We start from the raw sequence: 15,537 nt of genomic DNA on the forward strand, positions 1-15,537 counted from the left end.
TAATTGCATTTGCGGATGCAGGTAGGCACAAAAGGCAAAAATCAATGCTGAGAACTAAGAAAGGCTGCTTGGGCCCTTAAGTATAGGAAGCAGATGTTCCAGCTGAGTAATTAAAAGAATCTGTTAGCCTGAACAAAGCCGATCCACTGTCTCACATAAGATCATTTGTATCACAACACAGTGCTCAGTCCCCTGAAATCTCTTAGTGGAACTGACTGTCAATAGAAGTATAATTATTTTTGGGAGAGTTCAGCAACTGCAGATATACTGCAGCAGAAATATGACTTCTGCATTGCAATGTTTGCAATTAAACCACTGTTTCCTGGTTGGCCCTTTGTATTACTGTCTATTACTTACAATCGCAGATGAACTGGGCAAAGAAACTCAGAAAGTTGTCATCGATATGGTGGTAACGCATCGATTTTGACAACCTGACTTCACAGGACACAAAAACTTGCACAAAGTGACATCTCACAGGACTCCTCTCAGAAACAGATGCTATAAAATCAGGCAGGTCCGTCAGAAATTAGACTGACTGACAGGAGCAATTCTTTGTATGGAAGGACCTTAGGTGGTTATATTTGCCAAAAAATTCAAGCGCAAATGTAAGTTCTGTACACTGTAATCATCTGCTCAAATGCAAGTTGCTAACGTTACCATGTCTAGTAAGTTCAGTGTAGAGCAGTTTCTTTAACTGCCCTGCATGTTTTAGATATATTTCACTTCCGTGTCACTTCACTGGTCACTTTATATTTTTATATTTTATATTCTTAAACAGTTTTTTAAATTCTTAGATTGTTTTTAAAGTGTTTATTATTGTATAAACATTTGTATTGCTTTATTATGTCTGCTACTGGATGCTTGAATTTCCTTCAGGATCAATAAAGTATCTATCTATCTATCTATCTATCTATCTATCCTTCTTTTCTCAGAGTGCATGCTGGGAGTTTGTTGAAGGAAGGTGTGGTGAGTTTGCTGAGAGTTTGTGAACTTTTTCTGACTCATTTTCTCACTGTGTGATTATGATGTAAATCGTGTGGTTATTTTGAGGTAGGTTTTGGTGTGTTTTGGTGTAGTTTGGCGGAGGGTTAGCCGTGTTTCACGGCGGGGATGGCGTCTTTGGAGACGCTTTCCCTTTCAATCCGCCATGGGGTGCGGGTTCAGCCCGACCCGTTAGTACCTGTGGAGGAGGTTCTCCTGGCTGTAGGAGACCAGGTGGGACATGCAAACCTGTCCTACGCCTCCAGGATGAACAGAGGGGTTGTGGTGTTTGTGAAGGAAGAACGTTTGGTGGCTGAGTTGTTGGCGAACGGAGTGACTTTGAACGGTATGTACCTGCAGGTTTCCCCACTCGCCGTGCCTTCCACCCGAGTCACCGTCTCCGGTGTTCCCCCGTTTATTCCCAACGAGGCGCTGGAGCGAGAGCTGCAACGCTTCGGGAAGATGGCGAGTGGTTTCAAGACAGTAGGTCTGGGGTGTAAGAGCGACAAACTGAGACACGTCCAGTCGTTCAGGAGACAGTGTTTCATGTTCCTGAGCTGTCCGTCACAAACGATGGACGTGTCATTCAGAGTGAGACACGGAGAGGGACTCTACATGGTGTATGCCAGCACGGGCAATATGAAATGTTTTGAGTGTGGAGATGTGGGGCATAAGCGGGTCGCTTGTCCTCACAGGCTCGCGAACGAGCGCGCTCGAGGGGATGTGATGTCGGGTGGCGAGGCGGCGGCTAGCGCCGCCGCGCCCGCACCCACGCCCACCCCCACAGCTCCCACGGCGATCGAGACCGATTCAGGAGAGGGCTCCAGCGGGCAGGCAGGGGGGAAAGGACAAGGAGCTAAGACAGCAGGTAATGACAGTTTGGCTGGTTCAGAGCCAAAAACAGGAGAAACTGAAAAAGCAGAGGAGGCTCAGACAGCAGAGGAGATACAGCTAGCTGGAGTAGATCAGGTACAGGCAGCAGAAGCAGAGGAGGTCAGTGGGGGAAACAGCTGGGGAGGGCAGGCAGCTGGATCTGACCAAAGTCAGGCTGCTGGTGTACAGGTGAGGAGTGGGCAGACAGGTGTGTCACAGAGTGTTGGTGAAGTAGATGAGGAGGGGATGGAGTGTGAGTCGGACTCTGACTGTGTGTCTATTGCAGATTCACAGTCATTGAGTGGAGATCTTTACACTCTGGAAGACATTAATACTTTCCTCGATGAAACCTTTGGGCAGTCTGTGAAGGTGACTGATTATTTCTCAGATCCAGAAAAGTTTTTAAAAAGCGCACTAACGTTACAGAAAATTGTTGGAGTCGACAACCTTGATGAAAAGAAACGTTTTCGTCTAAAAAAACACATGACCTCTATCAGAAAGATGCTAAGACTCAAAACAAGGAAAGGATTAAGAAAGATAAGATAATGACGATGATGAATGTGGCACACAACTGTATCCTCTTACTGCTCTCTCTACCGTTTCTTTTCACCTCTTTTCTGCCTCTTATGAGTAAGCTGAGGGTAGCATCTTTAAATATTAACGGTGGGAGGGATCAACACAAGAGGGCGCTAGTTTCAGAGATGGTTTCTCAAAAGAAACTAGATATAATTTTCTTACAGGAGACACACAGTACTATAGATAATGAGGTAGACTGGGGTCTGGGGTGGAGAGGCCTGTACACTCTGTCACATGGCACCAACCTGTCTGCAGGTGTGGCCACCCTGTTTTCTCCAGGTCTGGACGTCAGAATCACCTCTACCACAGAGATCATTGCAGGCAGGGCTTTAGCTGTTAAAGCAGAGATTCAGGGTTTCATCTTCTGTCTGATAAATGTCTATGCTCCCAATCAGGGCTCAGACAGATTGGACCTTTTCCAGAAGATCTCTGTGTTTGTGAAGCAGTGTGCTCAGGATGAGTGTGTAGTCATGGGGGGAGACTGGAACTGCACCACAGAGTTCACACTCGACAGGATCGGACAGGAGCCTCATCTACAGTCTGCTGCAGCATTATCTCGGCTGGGAGCAGAGCTGGGTGTGGTGGATGTATGGAGGGTTAAACATCCTCACACAAAGCAGTACACATGGGTGAAGGTGGTGGATGGGGCTATGAGTGCAGCCAGGCTGGATAGGGTTTACATGTCACACGTTTTCAGCAATAGATTACTGAACAGTTTTATTTACCCGGTTGGTTTTACTGATCATCACCTAGTCACTTTTGACTTTCATATTTCACAAACACCCAAATGCAGCTCTTACTGGCATTTCAACGTAAAGCTCCTTCAGGACACTGATTTTTGTCAAAGATTTGAGGTTTTCTGGGGAGTCTGGAGAGGGAGGAAGAGGGATTTTGAGTCTCTTAGTCAGTGGTGGGAGGTTGGGAAAGCACACATCAGAGCTTTCTGTCAGCAGTACACCAGCCACTCAACCATACGAGTTAAACGAGCCATACAACACTTAGAAGAAGAAATCAGGGACCTGGAAAACAATTTTTGCACGCACAACAACACAGATAGTCACACATTGAAACAAAAGAGACAGGAACTGAGCACTTTTTTACGGGAAAGGGTGAAGGGGGTTTTGGTGAGGGCACGGTTCACTAGTGTCAGGGAGATGGATGCTCCCACCTCCTTCTTTTTCAATCTGGAGAAGTCCGTCTCACGGACAAAACAGATGGTTTGTCTCCGCCTTCCTGATGGGACAGTAACCACTGACCAGAAAGAGATGAGGGGGCACGCTGTGGATTTTTACAGTACCCTCTTCCGGGCAGAGAACTGTAGCAGGGAGTGCCAGGACGAGCTGCTGCAGGGACTTCCTCAGCTGAGCAGCGAGGATAGAGCCGCCCTGGATGCTCATATTTCCATGGAGGAACTCACTGCTGCAGTGGGACAGATGGCCTCTGGTCGGGCTCCAGGACTGGATGGACTCCCTGCAGATTTTTACAAACGTTTCTGGAGGTGTTTAGGTGCTGACCTGTGGGAGGTTCTACAGGAGTGCACTCTCACAGGATTGTTAACAACATCTTGTCGATACGCAGTTCTTTCTTTGATTCCAAAGAAAGGGGACCTGGCTCTATTAAAGAACTGGAGGCCTGTGGCCCTGCTATGCACTGACTACAAACTTTTTTCGAAAGTGCTTGCCAACAGGCTAAAAAATTGTCTTGACCTGATCATCCACAGAGACCAATCGTACTGTGTCCCGGACAGATCCATCATGGATAATCTTTTTTTGATGAGGGACTTGTTTGATTTTTGTAAGGTGTACAATGTTGATGTTGGGGTGGTTTCTTTAGACCAGGAGAAGGCGTTTGACAGGGTTGATCACAGTTATCTTTTTTCCACCTTAAAGGCTTTTGGTTTTGGGGATGGTTTTTTGTCACTGCTGGGTTTGTTGTACACAGATTCTTGTTGTTTGGTGAAGGTGGGGGGTGCTTTGAGCTGTCCAATTAAGGTTAAAAGAGGAATCAAACAGGGATGTCCTATTTCTGGACAGTTGTATTCCCTCGCCATTGAACCTCTTTTGAACAGGTTGAGGTCTAGACTGTCTGGAATTTTGCTATCAGGTATACCTCAGCGGCCCCCCCTGGTAGTGTCAGCATATGCTGATGACATCAGTGTTTTTATTAGGGATCAGGGAGATGTCAACCACCTGACCAACAGTTTGGATCTCTATCAGAGAGCATCCTCCTCAAAAGTAAACTGGGAGAAGAGTGATGCTCTCCTGGTTGGTCAGTGGATAGACACGGAAATACCAAGGCTACCAGGACGTCTCAGCTGGGGAAGAGAGGGACTAAAGGTCCTAGGTGTGTTTCTGGGGACAGAGGAGTTTAAAAGCAAGAACTGGGAGGGTGCTATGGAGAAAGTGTGTGCCAGACTGTCTAAATGGAAATGGCTGCTACCTCAGCTTTCCTACAGGGGAAGGGTCCTGATTGTCAATAATTTGGTTGCCTCGGCCCTTTGGCACAAACTCACAGTCCTACCATCACCAAAGGGCCTGATTGAAGAAATCCAGAGAGCAATTGTGGACTTTTTTTGGTCAGGGAGGCACTGGCTAAGGCCAGCAGTACTGTACCTGCCGGTACAAGAGGGAGGACAGGGACTGGTGGACATTGCCTCCCGTGTCACGGCGTTCAGGCTGCAGACAGCTCAAAAACTCTTGTACAGTTTTGGCCTGCCATGGGTAGACACAGCTTCTTTGTTGCTGAGGAAGGCTGGACGACTGGGGTACGATAAACACCTGTTCCTGCTTCAGCCCCAGTCGGTGGATCTGACTGGTCTTACACCCTTCTACCGGTCAGTGCTACAGGCTTGGCAGGTTTTAACATCAACACGTAAAGCAACAACAACACCAGGGATGTGGCTATTTGAAGAACCGCTCATTGGGAATAGTTTTATTGCCTCCCAAGTCTTGTCTTCTGCCAGCCTGAGGTCCAGACTGAGAGAAGCAGGAATTGTGAAGCTGGGCCATCTGGTGAAGACATCCATCCCTCATCTCGCTGACCTGCTCATCATCAAGTCAAATAGGGTGCTACTCCGCCTGGTAGAAGAGGTCTGTGCCTCCCTGCCTGGAGGTTTCAGAGGTTTTGTTCAAGACCCCTCTTTATTTAATCTATGGGACCAAGAGTGTGAATATGTCTTTCCTTCCTTGGCTGTCTCTCCAGCTGTGGGACAGTGGCAGCCTGAGGAAGATGGCCTGCTGTCTCTGAAGACCTCCGAGTCTGCAGACTTTGAGTCTGTTGGGAAGAAGGATCTCTATCTCCTCAGTGTTAAAGTTGGAAACCTGCGCACCCTGGTAGGTTTAAAGGCGTCAAAGTGGACAGAGTTTTTTGGCACGGGACCTTCCCCAGGAGGCTGTTGGCGGTCCCTGTACAAACCTCCTGTAGATAAACGGACAGGAGACCTCCAGTGGAGGATCGTACATGGGGCCATAGCTACAAACAGGTATCTGGTGCACCTCGATCCTGGCACAGGGGATAGCTGTCCGTTCTGCCCTCAGTCAGAGACAGTCTACCACCTCTTTGTCCAATGTCCCAGACTGGAAGCGCTGTTTAGACAGCTGCAGAGGTGGTTTCGGGGGTTAGGTGAGGGTTTCTCCTCCAGCCTGTTCATCTTTGGGCCACATTATTGTGCAAGGAGGAAGGCTGTACTTCAGTTGCTTAATTTCATTTCAGGAACAGCAAAGCTAGCCATCTGGAAAACCAGGAAGAATAGAGTGAGAGGTCAGGGGTCAGAGGACGTGGTGTCCATGTTGACTGGGTTGCTAGCAGCTCGGCTCAGAGTGGAGTTTTGTTTTTATAAACTCACCAGACAAACAGACGAGTTTGAAAAGCTTTGGGGTGTGAGGGATGTCCTTTGTTCAGTCAGAGAAAACTCTCTGATCCTGAACCTTTAACTTGATTTGCTGGTTTTTATTTGTGTGTTTTTGTTTGTTTTTCTGTGTTTCATTTTTAGTTAGCGATGAAAAATTTATACAGAGTACATAGAAATAAAGGTTTGCTTTAAAATTCAATTCTATCTATCTATCTATCTATCTATCTATCTATCTATCCCTGCTCCAACACACATGATCCAAATAAAATAGCTCTCCTCAACAGCTTGTCTTCAAGTTCCACAAAGGCCTGTTATGATCCGTTATTTTCAATAAATCCATGTGTTGAAGCAGGGAAACATCTCAAACATGCAGGGTATTGGCCCCCAGATGACCAGAGCTGAAAAACACTGATGCTGGGAGTGTCATTAGCTAACGATATTATTTTCTGTCTTTCAAAAACATGATCAGTGCTATTTCTTTACATGAGCCCAGTGCCCTATGATGCACACAAATGCAAAGTACAGTTATGATTCCTTTGTGAGGTTATGTTCCAACAGTGCCAAATTTATATGGTTTACATTAGTCACGTAATCTCGTAATCAAACGTTAGACAAACTTTAGGAATAGTTCATGAAATCATTGTATTGCAACTGATTTATTAATAAACAGCTTTAACATAGTTAAGGTACACCTGATGGACTCCAGCATTGATAGTAATCAATCTGATTTTTTTATTGTTTCATTTTGTAATGTATAGTGTCAAGGTTTCTGCAGACTTCCTTTACTGACTTTTCCTTTTAACTGGTTAACTTATAGACAAGAAAAAAGAAAGAGGAAAAAAAAATCCAATTCACTGTAACCCGCTGGCAGTTATCTAACACGCCTGCATCTTTAGGCTTGAAAAGATATTGTGAAACAATAAAAAAAGACCTTAAATATCAGTAAGACAGATCTGACCATGTACACCTATTGACTGCCAAAACTTTATTGAATTATTACATTTGTCAAACTTATTGATTATCCCTTATCCTCAAATTTTTCTCCTGTTGAGGATACAGTTTTTTGACTCTAGCACATTATCAAATAGACTACATATAATGTGCAATGGCGTATTACATCATCAAGTTTTTGAAAATAAATTAAATGGAAACACTAATAAGTCAGCAGAAGTTTTGCCTTTAAATCAAGATATTAAACCCTTTTTAAATCAACGACTCACAGTGCCAGAAATTACAGCTAATTTTGAAATGCAGATCCGTCACTGGTTTTGTAAGCTGCATCCCACGGGAGAAGGGAAAGCTTGAAAGCTGGAGCAGCACTATATAATGGGATCAGAAACAGCTAATTAACACCTTCACAAAATCACAGTACAAAATGTAAAAAGGAAAAAAACATGTAAGCGTTCAAAGTGGCCAATTTTACAAAAAGCCAGCACTTCTTAACAGACTGGTCTTTATTGATAAGTGAATGCCAGAAAAGTACACCCCGAACAACATGAATGCAGGTGGCACTGATCTATGAGATTTGAGCACTACTGATGGAACTACATGTACCTCATCAGGACCAGCAAGTGAAGACTTGTTTCGTGCACAGATGCTACTCAAATGCTTTGAGCAGGCCACTAGTCAAGTCGCTGGCCAAGGTGTGCAGGCTGCATTCCTCTCAGCAGAGAAATAAAGAGAGACAAGGTGGAAGCAAATAAAGACATGAAAATAGCCAGGAAGACAGGGACACAAAGGGTGAGCATGTTTAAAAAGACAGAGACCTGGGGCAAGAGAGGCTGACAAACTGGATCTGTGAAAAAGAAAATGTGATAGGAAATCTATGGACTCAAAGCTGAGATTGTGTGCTGCCCTCGTTGAAAGCAGTGTCGCACATAAAGGACATAAAGGACATAAAGGACAGGAAAGCCTTTTTTTTCTCACCGGGTTGCTGAAATGAGGAAGGAAGTCTGGAGAATATACTTGTTGCCACAGAGCACGAGATGCTTTTGCCTTTAACTCAAACCGTTCTCAAAGTGGATTTCCTTTGAAACGCCGACAAACGAACGGCATGAGATGCACACAGACTGCAAAAGTAACTGTGACGTATCTCATGAAACCATAGGGTAATTGAGTCAGAATCCATCTGACCTTTGCAAAACCGCAATAACTGAACATTTATGCCAATCTGCAAAGCAATTCTACAGCAGTTAATAAACCAAAGTCACCTGGAAATGTTTTCTTTATATCCTCTGTTATGGCAATTGACGCTTGCCTGTAGTGTTGAAGGCAATGAAATTTATAAGCACTTTTGAGAACTGCAGCGTAACAGCTCTGATTTATTTGTGTGCTTTGCGTTTCAAAAAGCGTTTTGGATAAGTATTGACGTCTGAGGTGGAATGACTGCACAGCCGCAGTTTTGCAATCAGGTAACTCACACGGCACACGCGCAGAGATACCGTTTCTGTATTCATGTCACAGCTTCCAAGAAGTAAATTATTCATTATGTCCCTCAGTGGTGGAAATGTCACAAGAATGTACTGCCACAGACAGACAAACACAATGTCTCAGATAGCCTGAGGCCACTGTATGACCAGATTTGTGTTCCATGCATAAATCCTTATTTTGAAAATAACTATATTATTTTTTTCAGCAAATGTGTGCGCGTGCGTTTTCAGCAACTTTTTTGTTGGGAAAGTTGAGCACGCCTGTTCCAAACAACCATCTGACAGCGTCTTGCTCTACATTGTTTTATATTCTAAAAGATTAATTATCCACCTACTTTGCTGCTGGATTATGAATTATTGTCTCCCTGTAACTGTTCACTCTACTGAATTACAAGCCTATAATTTTACTCCATTTACTCTTTTCAATTAACGTACACACCAACAACATAATTAAAGCTCTATCAACATCAAACACCCACGAGCCGTCTGCCCGAGCTCGACTGAAGCAGCCAACGGTTACTGATAGGTAACAGTTCTGTTACCCATTATTCTTTTGGATGATTGAGTCATCGTTTTGGTGACAGCAGCTGGTGGGTGCTGCCGCCTGATATAGCCACGAGGACCTCAACCATTGCCTCTGACAGTGAGTCACCGGTGACAAATCTGTGTATTTGTGTTTGTGCGCGTGGGTGGCCGTGTGATCAAAGGCGTCGGTAAAAAAGGACCATCGAACCTGTTATAATCTCGTTTGCTTTGTTATGTTCAATCCACATTTCTAACCCTTCTCTTTGTTTTGCTCTTAGCACCTTACAGTCTGCATGTAACGTTACATGACACTACTTTTGAGTTAACACTATAATAGCCTAACTCTCAAATTTGAAGAGGGAGTAAATGAACTTGCTTGTTTGTGGAGTTGCTGGGGAGGAGACGACTGAAACCGCTCACGTGTCAGCAGGATAAATGTCATATCTTGTTTCTTTAATGGTGCTGGACTATTTCTTGGCCAGGCACAGACTTATTGGTGTCTGCGGTTGTCTGACAAGCTCTCGCTGACAGAAAGTCACTTTATGCAGTTAACAAACAAGTCTGTAGGGATTAAACAAACAAGATGTAAAGTCTCAATTGGTTAAAAGAGATTGGACTTGCAACTTCTCGACAGTCGTGTTGGCTGTAAACCCATGTGTCAAGAATTTGTGAGTAGCAAAGATGAATGGGTTTAGGCTGTAACAGGTTTACTGTCAGGTGTAAGTTTGGTAAAGCAAGAGTGGTATCCTTCTGTAGCCTGATTAACATAGACTTTCAAATCTCTTCGAGATTCTGGTCTGACCAAGACCATAACGAATACGATTCGAAATGGCCTGGTCAACCCGCCTCCCTCGGGTTGCTACTGGTTGTGGCCAGAAAAGGCTGTGCCTAAGCTTAAGCCAATCACACTCTCTTTCCTCTGACGTATGATTTAGCTACCAGCGGGGCTAACTGGTAGATTAAACTCTTACCAAAGCCAGTAGGGAGCAAGGCGAAAACATCTTTCCTGTCAAGAAATGATTCAAGGGCTGTTCTTTGCTCGATTTTTAACGAGAATCTCCCGTCGAACACTTTCATTACAGCATCTACAGCAGTGTCAAAAGCTTGACGCTGCTCCATGTTGATATTGAATGAAGCGCTTCCGTGTACAATCCATGGGTTGAGTGGCAGTTCAACCACGTCACTACCTTGAACACGCCTCTACCCTGGGCCGTTGGCGCTGCTCAAAGTTGATTGCTTCCCGACAAAGTGGGTGGAGTTCCCATTTTTTCGGGAACTCGAATCCACCTGAATGAGCAGTTTGCCTGAGTAAGTGTAGCAGAGCCGAAGGTGTTGCGTCACTGCGAGGGCGGAGCCTGGGTAATCCTTCTGTCAAAGTAGAGAGAAATAAAAACAAACCCTCTCAGAATGCATCTCCTAAAGCCATGTAAATAGGCATAAATCAACACCAACTTCCAGATCCTCCAATCAGTGTTTGCCTCTAAATGTTATACTTTTTAGTTTAGGCTGTCGGCCTTTAAAAAAAACACCTGAAACTATATATGTCTATTAATCAATCTGGTTGATTGACAGAAAAAAAACATGAGAGCAATGATAATGCAACCTTTTCTCACAACAGAGCATGTGATAGTCCACACTGCAAAACCGTGCAGTTACGCTGTAAAGGCTTAAAATAATAGTAGTTACTGAGTTTAACTCGCTCATTTTTAAATACTGAGACGCAGCTTACGTCTCCCTACAAGCTGACATCGACGTCTGACATCTGGCTACATGATGGAAAGATTTTGAATATCTCGTTTCATGAGGACTTTGATGTTCGACATCTCGCTGCTCGCCTCATGGCATCAACCGTCGATTTATCACCACACTATGATAAAGACACCATTAAGGGGGAGGCAGAAGGGGGTGGACAGAGGTCTAACACTGGCTTCGCACCAGAAGCGTTGCGTGTGCGGAATGAGAGGATTTTCATTTCAGGACCCGTGTTAACAAATTAGAGCATCCAGGCTGCTGAGCCACGAGGTGTTCAGAGATTTGTCCCAGTGCCTATTTTCAACCCGTCAGGTAAGCGTCATGGATGCGGTTCTTGACAGAAAACACAGTGACAACATTTCTAGGTCATCACATGGACTTCATGTCAATAGAAATACATCTTCTATTGTAGTTTCAGTATGTAAAATGTATAGCTATAGCTTACCTGTAGTGGTGATTATGAGCATTATTGATAAAGGGTTGATAATTTTCAGTTTTTTTCTGATTTGACTATTCCTTAAAACAAAACTATATACTTATGCTCATTGTCAGACACATGCTCTGTTTAAAGATAATGAATAACGCAGCAGCACAACAGAGAGGTCGGCGGTGTGGATACACACATGTAGCCAAGAAACAGCAGTTTAGTGAAACATTCCCATGTTGCCGACCCGAGTTGGAGTTAAAAATATATATTTGGGATTAGGAGTCATTTGCATAATTAGGCTTAGGTGTTGTAAGAAAATGGTTGGGGTTGAAATTATAAATGATTAGCTGTTACACATTCCACCCTACACGGGTTGAGCTTCCTGTCGTGCGGGGGACCTAAACAAAAAATATCAAGCAAGGGATAAGCAGTGGTGAGTAGCTTAGTTGTGGGGATAGACACGGGGTTAACTTGATAACACACTCTGATTTCAAGCCTATATCTTTTTTAACAATTTATTTTTTGGGCTTTTTATGCCTTTAATGGATAGACAGTTGGAGAGAGAGACAGGAAGCAGAGAGATGGGGAAGACATGCAGCAAAGGGCCGTCCGGTGCGGGACTTGAACCGGGGCCAGCTGCAGCGAGGACTATAGCCTCTGTACATGGGGCGGCTGCTTAACCCACTACGCCACCGACCGCCCCTCAAGCCTATATCTTAACGGAAAATGCTTCAAACGCAACTTATCCAAAGAATTTGATGTCAAGAACAGATTTTAAAAAAGCTGGAACAGAGATGAGAATTTGGGGGCTTCACCAACCCCTGCAGACAAATTTGAAATAATGAAGTAGTTAATGGAAAATATATTAGACAGATTTATTGAGCATGAATATAAAAATGAGTTACAGCAATTGTTTTGGAAATCTGAATTTTGTGTCCTCTGCAAGTTTATCATTTAATAATCAACACGACACTTATTATTTGTCAAAAGCAGAGAGCAACTCTATTTAAACTACTTGGTGACATTAAAATGACCTAATAACCCCAGTATAAATGAATACTCTACAAATGCTAATCTGTATCGAAAAAGCAGGCAAAAATTCCCCAGGTTGGACTGAATGTGTTTGGCACTTGGTGACGTCCGCTGTGAAGTGATATCTCCAACTGCGGATCATTGATCTCTGCTCAGCTGTAGTGACATGAATTCTTTGCAATTAACCCAGCTAATGAAGCAGGAGTCAAAACTGCTGTTAAGTTACATAAGCCATCAGTTCTACTACTTAAGACACACTGAGCAGAATTGCTTTTTTTTTTAGGTAGGTCACCTATTAGGTGGAAGCTTACACAGCAAAAAATAATTACTTCCAGCAGCGGGCCCCAAGCAGAGTAAAAGAAACTGTTAATTTGCAGTCAGTGAGATTTCTCACGACAAAGAATGGTGGGAACTTTGGTTTCTAACAATGGTTTGAAAAAAAACCATTCATATTTGAAGAAATATGCATACTCTAAGAGTGTAGAATTGTCACTTATAGTGAAGACGTGGATTTCATCATCAGGAACCCCCAAATGCAACAGGGCTTACCGTGCATAACTGAGCTGTAACATACAGTAGTGTTAGAGCTCCAGCTCAGCTTGTGGTGGCATCAGCTGGCTTAGCTATTACAACAGTTAACAGAGCAAAACATGTTGTTGACTATGGCATAGCATTAGTTCCACTGCATTAGACACAATGACTATCTCTGTGACAGCATCTCATTCACAAGCACGCAAACACATACACACACACGCGTGCGCGCGCACACTCCCTTTATATCACCCAGCATCGCCATTTACAGCACAGTGGCGTGTTTCATGTATGCGCGCCACATGTGGCACTTTCATTTGCATTCTGATGTAGACATCTTAACTTCCACAGCTGTATGTCTAATGGAAATGTGCCCAGCCACGTCCTATTTCACACCACAATAGACCTTTTACAAGCACTCACTCTCACAACAAGGGCCATATACATAGCATCTTGTGGTAAATTAGGTGATTTTCTGAATTTTTTTCCTTTATACCAAACACACAGCGGCTGCATGGAGTCTGTCATAGTGTCTTATTCAACACGACAAAAGGTCCTCAGTTCACACAGGCTCACTATACGTCACTGCATGAGCTGAGAATGTCCCAACACACGCAATTCTCTTCATGTTTATGCATCTGTACACATGCTATGCACGATGTCACATTCTATATCACAGTACGTCCTCAGTTTCTGAGCACACAAAGAGAGCAATTCTGACAAAAGATCCTCTAACAGTAGCATCTTGCCGAAGCCTGTCGAGGACTGTGCCTGGATTTCTTGTACAGTATGTACTGCACACTGAGTACAGTAGTAATGCTCCTTTGGTTAAACATGTGGCCCAAGAGAGGGGCTTAATTTGTGACCGTAAAAAAGTGGGGAGACACAAACAGTCAACACATCACCAAAATGTCCATATTCTAAGATGTGAATGATGTTTGCAAGTTAGAACAGCTGATATTTAGCGGTACAGTGGAGCTCCTATATCATCCATTCTCATTAAGAAATATATATATATATACACATATGTGTGTTTTTATTATCTAAAGTTTTCAACGGTTATCAGAAATCTTAACAAGGAACCATGTCATCTAATAATAATGATTGATAATGCTATTTATAAGATCAAAGTGGGGCAATTCCTGCTCCTAGCACTACTTGAACTATGGCATATTTAGTTTGCCACTGCCTCAGCATCACTCCGGCAGCGGTTTGGAGAAAGGAAGGAATGGATGAATAAATCAGCACCAAAACACAGACTGTTTTCATGTTCCCATTAAGGCATCCTCTCCAGACTTGTTACCGCTTAAAAAAAAAAAACCCTCAATGAACTCATCTGCCGGAGCCACCGTTGTACCAAAGTCTACATTTTCCCAGGAGGTGCAGATGGCTACGTTTAACTTTGTAGTTCAGTGTGCATGCAACTTGAACAAGACACTGCTGGAAACACATCACACTGTTTTTTTTTTTTTGTTGTTTTGACTATTTAATAATCAAAGGACATCGTCTTGTCGTGTCGCACACCATCATGCAATGGCATGTTCCACTTCCCCCTCAGCCATAACAAGAACATGTGTGCGTTGACCCACTCCTGAGACCTGTGGTCCTTCCTGAGAAAATTGCTTATTTATTTACATATATATTTACATTTGTATGAAAGTCTCTCTGAGATTGAGATTCAAATCTTGCAATAGCAAGACTAATCATTTGCCACAAATATTAACATATGGTCCTGCTCCGCATGGTTTGACCATGTAGAAGGGAATGGCAGGTGACTTGATTGCGGTCTGTTCAGTGAGTGGCAGAGAGGACAGGGAGTAATGCAGTAGCAGACAGAAACTTGACACACACGCACACACACACACACACACACAAAGACATTCTGTCCCCAACCCAAAAAAGCGACTGCTGCTCTGAGTTTATCTGCTCCTTCTGTGTTGGATTTTTCCCTGCACGTTTGTTGAAAAACTGGGGAGAGTCTTTCCGGTCGAAACAAACTCAACTTAAAAAAAAAACATGTAGCAGCAGGTCACCGACTAAGTCTGAAAAGTTATGGGGTTGATTTTCTTTTTAATTTGCAGAAATGACGCAGACAGGACCAATCAAACTGCTTGTGCTGGTGCTCGCACATCCTCACATGGATGCACGCGGCCCATCCCTTCCTCCCTGTCGTCTAGACTGGAACCAGTTCCCAGTAGCACAGATGGTATGGGAAGAAAGAGAGGTGCCAAGAGTTTAAGTCTGTTTCCTTCACTTTGTCTGTAAATTGTTCTCTACATGTCACATGCACTTAATGGCGATGCATCCAAACCACATTTTTCTCCAAGGTCGGCATCTATCATTTCTCACTTCCCATTAATCATAGCCCTGTGTGGACTCTTGGTACAGTCTTAAAGCTCCCGTCAACAGCATATCAGCTTCTCAAGCAAAATTATACCGTGTATCATGACCTTTTCCACACCCATCAACTGCTGAAATTCTGACCTTCCAAATCCATCCACCCAAGATGAAGATGTGTCTTTCGCTGATTCGCCATGATAAGTTGTTTATGTGTTGAACTC

At 43.7% G+C, this 15,537-nt stretch overlaps 1 protein-coding gene across 2 annotated transcripts in view; it reads right to left on the reverse strand.

Annotated features, from left to right (window-relative positions):
* nkain2 (sodium/potassium transporting ATPase interacting 2) overlaps positions 1-15,537 on the reverse strand; it is a 93,393-nt gene that overhangs the window by 76,388 nt on the left and 1,468 nt on the right. The window lies entirely within an intron of this gene.

Source organism: Odontesthes bonariensis, chromosome 24 (assembly GCF_027942865.1).
Source record: "Odontesthes bonariensis isolate fOdoBon6 chromosome 24, fOdoBon6.hap1, whole genome shotgun sequence".
Classification (NCBI taxonomy): Eukaryota; Metazoa; Chordata; class Actinopteri; order Atheriniformes; family Atherinopsidae; genus Odontesthes; species Odontesthes bonariensis.